The sequence below is a fragment of the Haliotis cracherodii genome, unplaced genomic scaffold, assembly GCF_022045235.1.
Source record: "Haliotis cracherodii isolate W230 unplaced genomic scaffold, xgHalCrac1.p SCAF_11, whole genome shotgun sequence".
Classification (NCBI taxonomy): Eukaryota; Metazoa; Mollusca; class Gastropoda; order Lepetellida; family Haliotidae; genus Haliotis; species Haliotis cracherodii.
The window spans coordinates 28,245,210-28,261,608 of record NW_027266266.1 but is presented as its reverse complement, the minus strand read 5'-3'; positions in this window follow the sequence as shown (position 1 = coordinate 28,261,608).

The window sequence follows — 16,399 nt, the reverse complement described above, 5'->3', positions numbered from 1 at the left end:
CTCCATTATTCTCACAGCTGCGCCATAGACTGTACAACTTGACTCCCTCGATAACGTGTGTATTCAAATTTTGTTAATTACACAATTCAGTTGGGAATAAAACTGATGCATGTAGTATGAGTATGCAATTAAAAGGACAAACATTTTATCATGTTTTATCAAGCTCACATTAAGAACCTGGACTACCACCCAGGCTCCCATTATCCACCGTCAGTCTGGACTACCACCCAGGCTCCCATTATCCACCGTCAGTCTGGACTACCACCCAGGTTCCCATTATCCATCGTCAGTCTGGAATACCACCCTGGCTCCCATTATCCACCGTCAGTCTGGACTACCACCCTGGCTCCCATTATCCATCGTCTGTCTGGACTACCACCCTGGCTCCCATTATCCATCCTCAGTCTGGACTACCACCCTGGCTCCCATTATCCATCATCAGTCTGGACTACCACCCTGGCTCCCATTATCCATCGTCTGTCTGGACTACAACCCTGGCTCCCATTATCCACCGTCAGTCTGGACTACCACCCTGGCTCCCATTATCCATCGTCTGTCTGGACTACCACCCTGGCTCCCATTATCCATCGTCAGTCTGGACTACCACCCTGGCTCCCATTATCCATCATCAGTCTGGACTACCACCCTGGCTCCCATTATCCATCATCAGTCTGGACTACCACCCTGGCTCCCATTATCCACCGTCAGTCTGGACTACCACCCTGGCTCCCATTATCCATCGTCTGTCTGGACTACCACCCTGGCTCCCATTATCCATTGTCAGTCTGGACTACCACCCTGGCTCCCATTATCCATCGTCAGTCTGGACTACCACCCTGGCTCCTATTATCCACCATCAGTCTGGACTACCACCCTGGCTCCCATTATCCACCGTCAGTTTTGACTACCACCCAGGCTCCCATTATCCACCGTCAGTCTGGACTACCACCCAGGCTCCCATTATCCACCATCAGTTTCGACTACCACCCAGGCTCCCATTATCCACCGTCAGTCTGGACTACCACCCAGGCTCCCATTATCCACCATCAGTTTCGACTACCACCCAGGCTCCCATTATCCATCGTCAGTCTTGACTACCACCCTGGCTCCCATTATCCACCTTCAGTCTGGACTACCACCCAGGCTCCCATTATCCACCGTCAGTCTGGACTACCACCCAGGTTCCCATTATCCATCGTCAGTCTGGAATACCACCCTGGCTCCCATTATCCACCGTCAGTCTGGACTACCACCCTGGCTCCCATTATCCATCGTCTGTCTGGACTACCACCCTGGCTCCCATTATCCATCGTCAGTCTGGACTACCACCCTGGCTCCCATTATCCACCGTCAGTCTGGACTACCACCCAGGTTCCCATTATCCACCGTCAGTCTGGAATACCACCCTGGCTCCCATTATCCATCGTCAGTCTGGAATACCACCCTGGCTCCCATTATCCACCGTCAGTCTGGACTACCACCCTGGCTCCCATTATCCATCGTCTGTCTGGACTACCACCCTGGCTCCCATTATCCATCGTCAGTCTGGACTACCACCCTGGCTCCCATTATCCATCATCAGTCTGGACTACCACCCTGGCTCCCATTATCCATCGTCAGTCTGGAATACCACCCTGGCTCCCATTATCCACCGTCAGTCTGGACTACCACCCAGGCTCCCATTATCCATCGTCAGTCTGGACTACCACCCTGGCTCCTATTATCCACCATCAGTCTGGACTACCACCCAGGCTCCCATTATCCACCGTCAGTTTCGACTACCACCCAGGCTCCCATTATCCACCGTCAGTCTGGACTACCACCCAGGCTCCCATTATCCACCATCAGTTTCGACTACCACCCTGGCTCCCATTATCCACCGTCAGTCTGGACTACCACCCAGGCTCCCATTCTCCACCATCAGTTTCGACTACCACCCAGGCTCCCATTATCCATCGTCAGTCTTGACTACCACCCTGGCTCCCATTATCCACCTTCAGTCTGGACTACCACCCAGGCTCCCATTATCCACCGTCAGTTTCGACTACCACCCTGGCTCCCATTATCCATCGTCAGTCTGGCCTACCACCGGTGCTCCCATTATCCACCATCAGTTTCGACTACCACCCAGGCTCCCATTATCCATCGTCAGTCTTGACTACCACCCTGGCTCCCATTATCCACCTTCAGTCTGGACTACCACCCAGGCTCCCATTATCCATCATCAGTCTCTACTACCACCCAGGCTTCAATTATCCATCGTCAGTCTCGACTACCACCCAGGCTCCCATTATCCATCGTCAGTCTGGACTACCACCCAGGCTCCCATTATCCACCGTCAGTCTGGACTACCACCCAGGCTCCCATTATCCATCGTCAGTCTGGACTACCACCCAGGCTCCCATTATCCACCGTCAGTCTGGACTACCACCCAGGCTCCCATTATCCACCGTCAGTCTGGACTACCACCCAGGCTCCCATTATCCATCGTCAGTCTCGACTACCACCCAGGCTCCCATTATCCACCGTCAGTCTGGACTACCACCCAGGCTCCCATTATCCACCGTCAGTCTGGACAACCACCCAGGCTCCCATTATCCACCATCAGTCTGGACTACCACCCAGGCTCCCATTATCCACCTTCAGTCTGGACTACCACCCAGGCTCCCATTATCCATCGTCAGTCTTGACTACCACCCAGGCTCCCATTATCCATCGTCAGTTTGGACTACCACCCAGGCTCCCATTATCCATCGTCTGTCTGGACTACCACCCAGGCTCCCATTATCCATCGTCAGTCTGGACTACCACCCAGGCTCCCATTATCCACCGTCAGTTTCGACTACCACCCAGGCTCCCATTATCCATCGTCAGTCTGGACTACCACCCAGGCTCCCATTATCCACAGTCAGTCTGGACTACCACCCAGGCTCCCATTATCCATCGTCAGTCTGGACTACCACCCAGGCTCCCATTATCCATCGTCAGTTTCGACTACCACCCAGGCTCCCATTATCCATCGTCAGTCTGGACTACCACCCAGGCTCCCATTATCCATCGTCAGTCTGGAATACCACCCAGGCTCCCATTATCCACCGTCAGTCTGGACTACCACCCAGGCTCCCATTATCCATCGTCAGTCTGGAATACCACCCAGGCTCCCATTATCCATCGTCAGTCTGGACTACCACCCTGGCTCCCATTATCCATCGTCAGTCTGGACTACCACCCAGGCTCCCATTATCCATCGTCAGTCTGGAATACCACCCAGGCTCCCATTATCCATCGTCAGTCTGGACTACCACCCAGGCTCCCATTATCCATCGTCAGTCTGGAATACCACCCAGGCTCCCATTATCCACCGTCAGTCTGGACTACCACCCAGGCTCCCATTATCCATCGTCAGTCTGGAATACCACCCAGGCTCCCATTATCCATCGTCAGTCTGGACTACCACCCTGGCTCCCATTATCCATCGTCAGTCTGGACTACCACCCAGGCTCCCATTATCCATCGTCAGTCTGGAATACCACCCAGGCTCCCATTATCCATCGTCAGTCTGGACTACCACCCAGGCTCCCATTATCCATCGTCAGTCTGGAATACCACCCAGGCTCCCATTATCCATCGTCAGTCTGGAATACCACCCAGGCTCCCATTATCCATCGTCAGTCTGGAATACCACCCAAACTCTCTTAACTTCATCAATATTGTAATCGCTGAATTTAAACGTTTCTCATGCAAGCAGAGATACTTATTTAATTTTTCCTTTAAAGTATACATGACTTTATCGTCTGGGAGAACAAACTTTTTTATCACAAAAATGTACCATTGACAACACCACTGGTATTAAAATTGAGTTATCTTAAATGTTTGTTGAAGAGGAGTTACTTATATGACAAGGGTGATGAATACAAAATACATCTTTTAATTTAAAGGGACCAGTTCGTCTGAATACGCACGTGATATATGGCTGAACGTTTATTAATTACAAAAAGCATAATTGTCATTATTTTGAACAATCATTGAGTTGTCAGACATTCCCTACCTCCAACGGAAGGTTGGTCAGAGCAAGCGTGGGACAGTAAGAAACATCGCAATCGCTGCTACGTTGTGAAGAATGATGAAGGTGCCCGATGAAGCGAATGTAAAATATCGCTTTCCCTGCGTGTTCTGCGGCGTCTGTGCTCACTTCGCGCTGCATAAAAGTGCATGGTATCTTTATGATACCTCCGAACAATGTCTATTTAGGCTTTAATAGTCAGACTGCATAATTATTATAGTCCATACGTAACGCAAGTCTTGTTTTACTCATATAGCATTTTTTACATCGCTTTAATTTTGCTGATGCCTCCCAAACGGTGATCGACCATATGGTCCCTTTACTAATTAGGTGGAAGGGGAAGATAGCTTCTTTGTTCATGAAAACATTTAAAACTATAGTTCAGTCAAGACCAATTTAATTTAACATTTAAATAATAAATAGAGGTTTTGACGCTTCTGTGTGTTTGGGGATGGTAAATATCCTGTATTAGGAATAAACATTAAATACATATTTATTCCTAATACAGGACATTTACCATCCACAAACACACACAAGCGTGATAACCTCTTTATCATATAATGTCATTCTTCAATTCTGTACTTGAAAATCGCTTTCCTTTTCTCACAAACATTACCGAAACATTGCAAGTTTTCCTGGAATGTGCGCATTAATATATATTACGTCCCAGGGTAAGTGATATGTCAGTCGGACAATGACAGTAGCCAATATCGTTCCAACTGAAACATGTTTCTTATACAGTGGCGAACCATCATATACGCAAAAAAAACAATTGCTTACGCGAATTGGTTTTTTATATTGTTTTTGTTTATAATTAATTAAACTGAAAGTTGCTATATTTTAGGAATGAAAAAAACTTGTGTGTTTTCTCTTCAACGAACACAAAATTATGAAGAAAAGAAATTCGGACTGCATGCTTCTCAACGTGATGTGCCATAAGACATCAATGGTCGATACAGGTGGTTGTGCCCAGAGAAATGGAAACGATACTTTTTTTTAACTTGCAGGATTTGTCCAGTAGATCTACTTATATTCTATCGCCGGTGCGCACCAGCACGGCCGTTAGCGACACACTGTTGAATGGGGTCGACAGTAGCATTCGAGAGCATTCAGAAAACCAATAATTCCATATTAAACGGGAGACTGTTTTGCCTAGATGCCAAATTAGACAGTTTCAATCACACACTTGCTCTTCTCACACCAGCAAAGACTTGATGCGAAATTTTTTACTTCATTAAGTCATAAGGCCTCTATACTCTATACACCAAGAAGATCTAACCTTTCATGCGCAAATAATTTTATTTTGGATATAAGTGCTATTGGTCATACACAAATAAGCTAAAATTGTCTTTAGAAATCGCGATGCATTTGGCCGTTCGAAAACGTAGGATGTTTTAAAATCTATACTAGGAAGCTTATATAACCTTATACGGGTATGCTTAAAAATACTAAATAGGGTACGAATTCTTTTTATTTTTAGGGGTACGAATTTTCCAGGGATACGAAATTTCTAGAAGTATGAATTCGTTTGGGTACGAACTTACCGCAACCTTACAAATGCGCAAACATTTATATAGACACTTCATACAAATAGTCATAACACTAACAAAAACACTAACCAAAGGTATGATGTCTTTCACCAATGTATGATCAAGTTTAGGATATTATGGCAAACTCCCACACTCAAGTGGGAACACAATCGCAGAACCTGAACACCTGATGCATCGTCTCTCACGACGATCATAGATTACTCACGACCTTGTCTAACCACAGCTATGAAACCGAAATTCAAACAGACAAAGAATATATTTTAGCTAGGGTAAGAGTATTCGTTGTCATGACAGTCAGCACTCTTTAATTGGTCAGTCCCGAGGTCAACTCCATGCATTGCTGTGGCCGCTTATCGCAGTGGGGAGCTGTGACGGGGGGCAGCAAAGAGCTCCGCGAACGGGCTTCGCTGTGAGGAGCTTGTGTAAGTACATGAACTTGTCTCAGACACTTGTGGGACAAAATTCTTCATGCTGACGGAAGTATGTGCATTGTAGATGTGTGGCAGTCTACAATGAATGAAAGACAATACTGCCCGAACTGGGAAATAGGGAGAAATTCCCAGAGGTAAGCAGCAGCAACATGGTCTCGAGAAGGTGATTGTAACTCCCATTCTTTAACACTGACTTACGACAGTCGTAGCGCTAAGATTGCTTTGTGGAACGGGGCCCGGGTCGACAACACACACAATTTAGGGAACAGTTCAAAAGTTGGATGTGGGATTAAAACTTTTTTGACACCATAACGCGGTATGTGATACTGTCTCACAGACTAAGCTTATTCACGGGAGTGGTAGTTTGTTCTTGAACATCAGCACAAACCGTATATAAATCTGGTACATTACACCTGAAAATAACTTATGTAGATCTATGTCAGTGACATCAGGGTCAGACAAAACATCTCCCAATTGTTCGAAAGCAATCTCACAGGATCGATTCCATCCCTTGAAAGTTGGAATATTTTCTTCAACTTGTGTCATCATAAGTGTCTGTCAGGTTTGACTTACATAACCTGTGTATTGTAGTCCAAGGTGATTCTGCTGTCATCATCATATGTCTGTAGCAATGCTCAGTCAAATTTAGAATTTTGCATATTGTGTTAACAAATCACTGATTTAGCTTCAGAAATCCTTCAGAAATACATATCATAGGATGGTATTTCTCCCACTTGTCGGATTAACTTTCAGAAAAGCTCTTTTTGACACCACCGTGGAGAGCCAGAAATTTCATTTTGTTCTAAAAGGGTAACATTTTAAGAAAATGTTTATTTGAATTAAACCATAATATTTTAGTAGCATAACAGCAGTAATCCAAGGCCAATTTTACTGCTTATTTTCCAAACTTTTTCTTTGCTTTTTCAATGCTACGTTTCTGGATCTTGATCTCAGCAATGAAAAGGAACCAGACCCACTACTACTACTAATACTGCTGAATTGAACACGTGATGCAATGTTTCTCTTGAAGTAATTTTTCGCTCACTAAGTTCACACTCAAAATGAACTTACTTTAGTTACTTATTGTAACACATATATATGACATCATAATTGTTCCTCCTACCTAAATTTAAACTACGTTCTTTATTGATAATAAACATGTTTCAGTCGCACACTCATGACATTGACAATGTGAGATGGTTCAGCCTGACAGTTATTTTAGTATTTTTAAAACTTTAAACTGTCAACGCAAAAAATACCCCAATGTCATAAATATATTCTCCAATACAACATTCTTACATTTAATGCCTCAAACTACGAGGATTGTTAAAAACAAATTTTGTAGTGTTTGTGAAACATCAAGCTCCTCACAGCGATAGTACGTTCCCGGAGCTCTCTATACTATCGCTGCCACCAGTCAAAACTCCCCACTGTGAATAGGTGGCCACAACCATGCTTGGAGTTGAACTCGCAACCGAATGACCGTTATGTTTACAAAACAAGTGACGACTGTCGTGACGCCGAATACACTTATCGCTGCTAAATTACTCTCTTCGTTTGTCAATTTGAATTTCTGTTTCATTAAAACTATCGTGTTATTGATATAGTAAGAATGTAAGGGAGAAGTTGGTTTATTTTCCGTTAGTTTGCAATCTCGAACCAATCTGATTATCAAAACAACAAAGTAAATTCATCTGGAAAACATGGTCAGTCGTAAACCTTTTCAAATTGATATATGATGGCATTCCCAAAGACATAAACAAAAGTATAAACGTTACTACATTTGGGGTTGGAGGGCAAATTTCAAGATTCTTGAAATGGCCGCGCCCACACTGGTGGCAGCGATGTTACCGAGAGTGTAACGAAGGTGTCACGCGCTGGGAAGGAGCTTGGTGAAACATCAAGCTCCCCACAGCGATAGTACGTTCCCGGAGCTCTCTATACTATCGCTGCCACTAGTCAAAACTCCCCACTGTGAATAGGTGGCCACAACTATGCTTGGAGTTGAACTCGCAACCGAATGACCGTTATGTTTACAAACAAGTGACGACTGTCGTGACGCCGAATACACTTATCGCTGCTAAATTACTTTCTTCGTTCGTCAATTTGAATTTCTGTTTCATTAAAACATCATGTTATTGATATAGTAAGAATGTAAGGGAGAAGTTAGTTGATTTTCCGTTAGTCTGCAATCTCGAACCAATCTGATTATCAAAACAATAAGGTAAATTCATCTGGAAAACATGGTCAGTCGTAAACCTTTTCAAATTGAAATATGATGGCATTCCCAAAGACATAAACAAAAGTATAAACGTTACTACATATGGGGTTGGAGGGCAAATTTCAATATTCTTGTAATGGCCGCGCCCACACTGGTGGCAGCGATGTTACCGAGAGTGTAACGAAGGTGTCACGCGCTGGGAAGGAGCTTGGTGAAACATGTCTAAAGGGAAGTAACTGCGTAGTTATGTAAAAACTGCATACCGCTAATAGAAGTAGGGTGAGGTCCGATTTAATTATTTTTTTATATATTGTCCCTTATTAATTACATCTACAACACACCGAAAATTATAACAAATGATTGCAGAAGAGAATAAACCTATTTACAATCGCGTATTCGGCTGTATTGATAGTTTTAAGAATAACTGTTAACTTCATCAAAGTAACTCAACTTCGAAGAAAATTCTAAAAATAGCAGCTTATGAAATACGCACGCAACCTTTACCCTAGTTTGTGATGTACGCTGATTTTCCCGCTTTCTGCGTTAATCAATGAGTTAAGAGATGGGATTTTGAACCGACCCTCCGAGGTGTGGTAAACCAGCTTTGAGAATAATTGCAGGAAGAGTTACCTCCTCTTGCCATGAGCATTGCTAATGTCTGCCTTGACCCGTGAAGATCTGTGTAGAGAAATGGTCTTCAGCAACCCATGCTTGCTGTAAGAAGTAACCCATGCTTGCTGTAAGAGGATCGGTTGGTCAGGCTGCTGACTTTGTTGATACATGCCATCTTACCTCAATTGCATAGATCGATACTCATGATGTCAATCACAGGATTGTCTGGTCCAGACTCAATTATATACCAACCACCATCACCAACCACCATCATATAGGGTGGAAGATTGCTGAGTGCAGCATTAAACAACCAAGCAAACAAAAAACATCCTACATCTGTATCTGTATTACCTGTGTGTTGTTGGTGATTCTACTTGTGTCATCATAAGTGTCAGTCTGGTTGCCTTACATTACCTGTGTGTTGTTGGTGATTCTACCTGTGTCATCATAAGTGTCAGTCTGGTTGCCTTACATTACCTGTGTGTTGTTGGTGATTCTACCTGTGTCATCATAAGTCTCAGTCTGGTTGCCTTACATTACCTGTGTGTTGTTGGTGATTCTACCTGTGTCATCGTAAGGCTGAGTATGGTTGCCTTACATTACCTGTGTGTTCTTGGTGATTCTACCTGTGTCATCGCAAGTCTCAGTCTGGTTGCCCTACATTACCTGTGTGTTGTTGGTGATTCTACCTGTGTCATCATAAGTCTCAGTATGGTTGCCTTACATTACCTGTGTGTTGTTGGTGATTCTACCTGTGTCATCGTAAGTCTCAGTCTGGTTGCCCTACATTACCTGTTTGTTGTTGGTGATTCTACCTGTGTCATCATAAGTCTCAGTCTGGTTGCCTTACATTACCTGTGTGTTGTTTGTGATTCTACCTGTGTCATCGTAAGGCTGAGTATGGTTGCCTTACATTACCTGTGTGTTGTACATGTTGTAGGTGATTCTACCTGTGTCGTCATAAGTCTCAGTCTGGTTGCCTTACATTACCTGTGTGTTGTACATGTTGTAGGTGATTCTACCTGTGTCGTCATAAGTCTCAGTCTGGTTGCCTTACATTACCCGTGTGCTGTAGGTGATGCTGCTGATGTGGAGCAGAAGCTGTTGCCTGGCTGCGGTCATCATTCTACTGAGCCAGGCACTACCCTGTTTCACAGGTATGTCAGACATTCTGAAGGCATGCACATTTAAAGAAATTAGGAAATGTAGCAGTAGTGAATGTCTGGGAAAATCCAATGAACACATTTTGGGTATGAGATCAAAGACTCCCTGAAACACATAATTGCATAATAAATAACATGTGCTCTGAAAATAAGTAACAAGCAAGAGGAATCCCTGTTTTTCTTTCTCGAGTGAATTAATGTCACAGGTCTATGCCATTTATTCCTGAGGGAAAGATGAACTATAGTTCCATGTTTCGAGGTGTGTGTTCTCTTTCTTACCCATATGTCTCCAGGTACCATCATCAACCGCCTTTGACATTTCTAGCTTCTTGCACCCAGAACAAATGTAACCCAAGTAAACAAGCAGCCTTTTCACGTCACATTAGATTGTGTGAAATAACTCGCTTATACCATTCAAATTTAGTAAATTTCTTTTACTTACACTAATACAAAAAAACAACATGCAAAACATAAGAAACTTTAATTCATTAAACTTAACATATCCAAGTCAACAGTTTTTTAAGTCAACATCAGCGAGTGTGAGAATGTCCGTTGAAGAGGGTCAGTAACCCAATTTTAAAGTTTTCGAACATGAACATGATGCCAGACATGCATACCAACACTGGATGATAGATGGATATGGGATATTTATCAAGTTGTAGTTATTTATTCAGAATCAGAATCCAGAAATATGCATCGTTTTATTCCATATCAGTACTTGGATGATAGACTGAAAGAACGGACGAATGAAAAGTGGTACTGACAACCAATGAAAAGACGGGTTATTTATAGAAAGCAGGGTAGAGTGTATTAAATGTTCTATAATTCCAAAGAACATTACAGAACATATAATACCCTCTACCCCGCTTCCCATTATGGATAAGAAAATATAATCATCAATGCTACACACACCTATATAGAACAATCTTATCATTGGTAATAGTCACTTCATTAAACAATGCAAGCTCCTTTGCAGCGAGACATGTTGATAACACTCTCGGTAACATCGCTGCTGTCAGTGTGGAAGCAGCCCTTACAAGAATCTTGAAATTGTCCTCTAACAAATTGTACACTGGCCGATGGCCTACAAACAAGAATATGCTTGATTGTACTCATGTTTATATTTTTGTTTATGTCTTCGGGAATGCCATCATAGTGAATTTTGAAAAGGTTTACCACTGACCAGATTTCCCAGATGAAATAACCTTTTTGTTTGTTTAATCACATTGGTTTGATATTGCAGACAAACAGAAAATCACCCAACTTCCCCCTTACATTCTAAATATACCAATTACATGATAGTTGAAATGAAATAGAAATTCATATCTACAAAGAAAATAATGTAGCTGGGGTAAGATTATCACTTGGTGTAAGCATGATGGTCATTCCGTTGTGAGTTCTCAAAGCATGGTTGTAGCAACCTATCACAGTGGGGAGCATTGGCTGGTGGCAGCGATAGAGAGCTCTGCATAACAAACTACGCTGTGAGCATGGTGAGGAGCTTGTTGATAATGTGAGTGTATGAATACCATGTTTCACTGTCATGTGTAAATAGGCAGAAATCATAGCAGCCACAGCATAATCAAATTGAATTTAACAGAATAATACAACTTCAAACACTTTAAAAGTTGACACATTAATTTAATACCATACAACAGCCTACCTTTAGATTTGAGCACGATGAGGTTTACAAATATGTCACAATACCCAGGACGGACTTTGTGAAATTTTGTTGCAAGATACACCAGCAAACAATGCCCAGTGATGTCAGCCTAGCAACAGGCCTGCTGGGGTCATCTAGTGTGTATAAGCTCCTCTCAGGGATCTATCATCTCTACATGCAATGTCATTGAATAAGCCCCACAAACTTAATAGTTTTCAATAGTTGTTAGTGTAACTGGTTCCAGCAGCACATAAGTATACACTTTGGTATTAAATGCTGTGTAGTACCAGCTTCTTGTTATTAAACAGTGGTATCTTCAGTGGTCATGTATAATATAGCCTCTATAGTAATGAACTTACTACACAATACATAGAGGAAATGTCATGTGGCGAGTGAAATATCATGTTTCTCTCATCGAGTGACGGGGTAAGGAGATATTGGCCACAAGTGAAAATATCTCCTCATCCCCCCTGTCACAAGATAAGAGAAACATGATATTTCACTCGACACATGGAATATTATATTTATTATATACTTTTTGTGTATTTGACTACCAGAAAATTAAATTTTGTAATTACAAATTAAATGAGAAATTTACAGTTTATTAGGAAACATTTTCGAGAGAATAATAAACAGCAAGAAGGGATATTAACTCCATAAAAGACTATCTGTCATTATTTTTCCTTGTAAATGTGGACTTAAGTTAAAAGAATGCCAACAGTTTTTTGATGGGCATGACTTGTGACTTATGACATTCTCTGCAATTAAAATATCACTTTTCTCAACTTCGGGAAACTCAGTCTTTCCCACTGAAGTTTATGACTGCGGTATTGACTATATGAAAGATTAAGACATTACAATTACCCATTCTGTATTATAAACATATGCAATACTTTGAGACAGAATGATATGTAATATTACCTGTGAATATACATGAAGTTGTACACAAATATAAACAATATCAACACTGTATACAAGGCGTAATCCCCAGCTGCCATGCCATATCCATCAACCTGAATGAATGATACTTAGACTATGTACACTATTTGACATTTAACAAATTGAACACAGAAATACACACATTCTGTTGATGATGATTTGCATTATTACATCTGAATCCATACAATACAAACACTATTTTGAAAAGCTTTTCAAATGGAAAACGAGGTAAAAATTTACTCACACACATTTCATTCATTCATTCAAGTTATATAAGAATATATTTTAGTGATAGCTTGTTGTTCAGCTTACTTTATGAAGACTAAAAGAAAAAGACATGACCTACATTTATATTATATTACCTACATATAGTTTACATAGTAAAACACTTTCAACATACTGTATTTTATGTAGTGATTGGTGCTTCCACACTCGTACATTGGGTTACATAGGATTGGCCACCCGGTGCTGCTCGTATGTTTCCGGGTGTGATCGAGGCACGTGATCAACTTACCCGCCAAATCTGACAGGTGACCACGGACAAATTGAGACTAGACAGCCAACTGAACAGACAGAACCCACAGAAGCTAACACGATCTCGATCTCCCCTTCATCAAGCTTACGCGTAAGCGCCTTTTCCCTATCACTAGGCTTTCACAACAATGGCGCTGTGAACAGGATTAAGCCTATTTGTGATATTTGTGACAAAAGTAAATATATCCCACACAGGTTTGAAAAAAGACTGATGAATGGGTCACGTGATGTCCTTATATAGAGCAAAACTCGCAGTATGGAGCGTTTTGAGCTTTTTCATTGGCTATTAGAGTAATACCCCAATGCTCTTTAGTTTTTATATTTATCACTTTTCGGCCGTAAAAACATACTCGTAATGTTAAATGTACAGTAATATCAAAGGGTGTTGATGTATCCACTATCCATGTGTTTTGATCATGTCAACCGCTGGAAGCTGCATGCTTTTCACCCGGCTTATTACGTGTAAATTTCATGGTGTTGATTGCAGTGTTTCTTGTACCTAGCTGTCAATCACTGTCACTGGGTGCATGGTAACGCTGTAACAACTCCCATGGCTTTGCGTGTTTTGTTTTTAATATAAATTCTGTCAGCATATTTATATATGTGTAGTGTTATCATCATTCATCCATTTATACTTTTATTATATGTATATATATTATGTATTCACATTAATGCAGATTAAATAGTGGGTAAGTATTCTGCAGGTCTTTTCATTAATGCAGGGGTTTGCAGGTATGTTTTCACTGTGCATTATTGTTTATACAAGGTTTTAGGATGACACTTCTGCACTCAGTCATTCGAATGACTGACAGCGGTCAACTGTCACTTAAGCCTGGGGTTATATTTATACTACTCAAAATTTGATAAGGATCGTAGATATTTTTCTTAATAAAAAACAAAATAACTGCATAACTGGCAATATTGTGTTCAAGTGAAATCAAAAACGTCTCCAACACACGTGCACGTGCATTTCATGCCATGGGAAATGCGTTTCACATCACAGTTCATGCTTTTGCTACCATTGCACGATTTCCAATCAGGCAACGGTGTCTGATTCATTGTGAAACTGTAAACTCAATTGAGTGTTTACACTACGTTTATCTACGCAATGCCCCCTCAACGTGTAAGGCGTCGCCTGACGACAGAACAACTGGGCAGATGTATTGGAATTCTTGATGCTGGCTATTCACAACGTGACGTTGCCAATGCACTAAATGTCAGCCAGAGCGTTGTAAGCAGGGCCTGGTCTCGACAGCAAAATTTTGGTACAGCAGCACACCGACATGGGGGTGGTCGTCAGTGGTCGACAACCCAATGCCAAGATCATTTTGTGGCTCTTCAGGCACGACGTCATCCCTTCTGGACAGCAACCAGCCTACGTAACGACCTCCTGAACGCCTCGGGGGTGAATGTGTCCACTCAGACGATACGGAATCGTCTTCACAATGCAGGTCTCTACTCGAGAAGGGCATGTGTCCGAATCCCTCTGACTGTTCGACACCGGCGGGAGCGATTGGAATGGGCTGAAGATAATGTCACTTGGACACGGAACGATTGGGTTCCAGTTCTGTTCACCGATGAGTCCAGGTATTGTTTGGACTTTACAGACAGGAGGCAGAGGGTGTGGCGACGACAACGTGAACATTTCCATGATGCCAACATCAGTGAACATGACCGTTATGGTGGTGGTTCCATCATGGTCTGGGATGGAATCAACAGAGATGGAAGGACAGATCTTCATGTCCTGGAGAGAGGAACAATGACGGGGGTGAGGTACCGGGATGAGATCCTCGATGTGTACGTCAGACCCTACGCTGGTGCTGTTGGCCCTGAGTTCATCCTGATGGATGATAACGCCCGTCCTCATCGCGCCAGGGTGGTTGAGCAGTACCTTGAGCAGGAGACAATTGTCCGCATGGATTGGCCAGCGCGCTCGCCGGACTTGAACATGTCTGGAACATGCTGCAGGTTGCCCTTTCACGCCGTAGAGCACAACCCACGACTTTGGCAGAGCTCTGACATGCCCTCGTGGAAGAGTGGAACAACCTTCCCATTGGGAAAATCCGGGTGCTTATTGACAGCATATCTCGACGTTGTCAGGCCGTCATTGATGCAAGGGGAGGTCATACTCGATATTGACACTTCATCGACTTAGTGTAATGATGGACTATCCCTCATAACTGTGTAATTCTTTCTCTTGTTTGCTGTTAACATTTTTTAATGAAATGCCTTTTGGTGTTTGCAGATTTCAAACATTCCATATTGATACAAGTTCATGCCGTTCATGCATTTTCATTCATAACATGATTAAACACGTTTCTGAGTCAGAGTCATGTCTTTTGTTATGTTTGTGGTCACTTACACACATATCACCTAGTGATCCTGATCAAATTTTGAGTAGTATATGTATATTAGGTTTTTCAATTATTTTTACAAAGGGTTAGGTTGACACTTCTGCGCTCACTCACTCTTGATAAGACTGACTGACAGCGGTCAACTGTCACCTAGACCTGGTGTGTTTATTGCATTTGTATCCATATCCATTTGGTAAGTGTGGTAGCTTTTGCAATTGTTTAGAATATTTATTTATTGTCATTTTTATGGTCATGTTTATGCCATGCATGAAATGTGATTGTGTTATATTAGCATAGGTCAAACGTTAGATGGTGCAGGTATTTCACCCTAGTATGGCCGGGTTTCATTTCAGTTTGCGACACCCGCTGACCGTACAGATTATTTTGGGGTATGCCATCTGCTTTGTTCACTGCTGGTACAGTTCAGTTATCTTGCCTTCAGTGTTGTGTTTTCATCTGTAAGTCTGGGAGTGTTAGGTAAGGGTAGCTAATGCTTAGCAGCTGAGTAGTCGGTCCTCTGGGGGACGATATCGTTCACTTTGTTCTGGTTTGTGAAGCCTGTAAGTACGGTTGCTGACAATATGCGTCCACTTTTATGCTCTGTCCTTCATACGAACGGCATCATTCTACTGGTCAGCAGTCAGTATATTCGGCAACGTGGAGCATTCTTCACGATCAACTGGCGCCCTTCTTCAGACGATGGGCAGTCGGCTGCCAGTGCCTCACCCTATTAGCAACATGTAGCACAATGTTGTTCGGGTTGGTATCAGTTCTCTACTGGTGGGGGGTAGGGTTGATGGTATATCTTGGGTTTTCTCTGCCGCCATGGTCTCTCTAGCCCAGGTGTAATCCACCATGCAGGTTGCAAC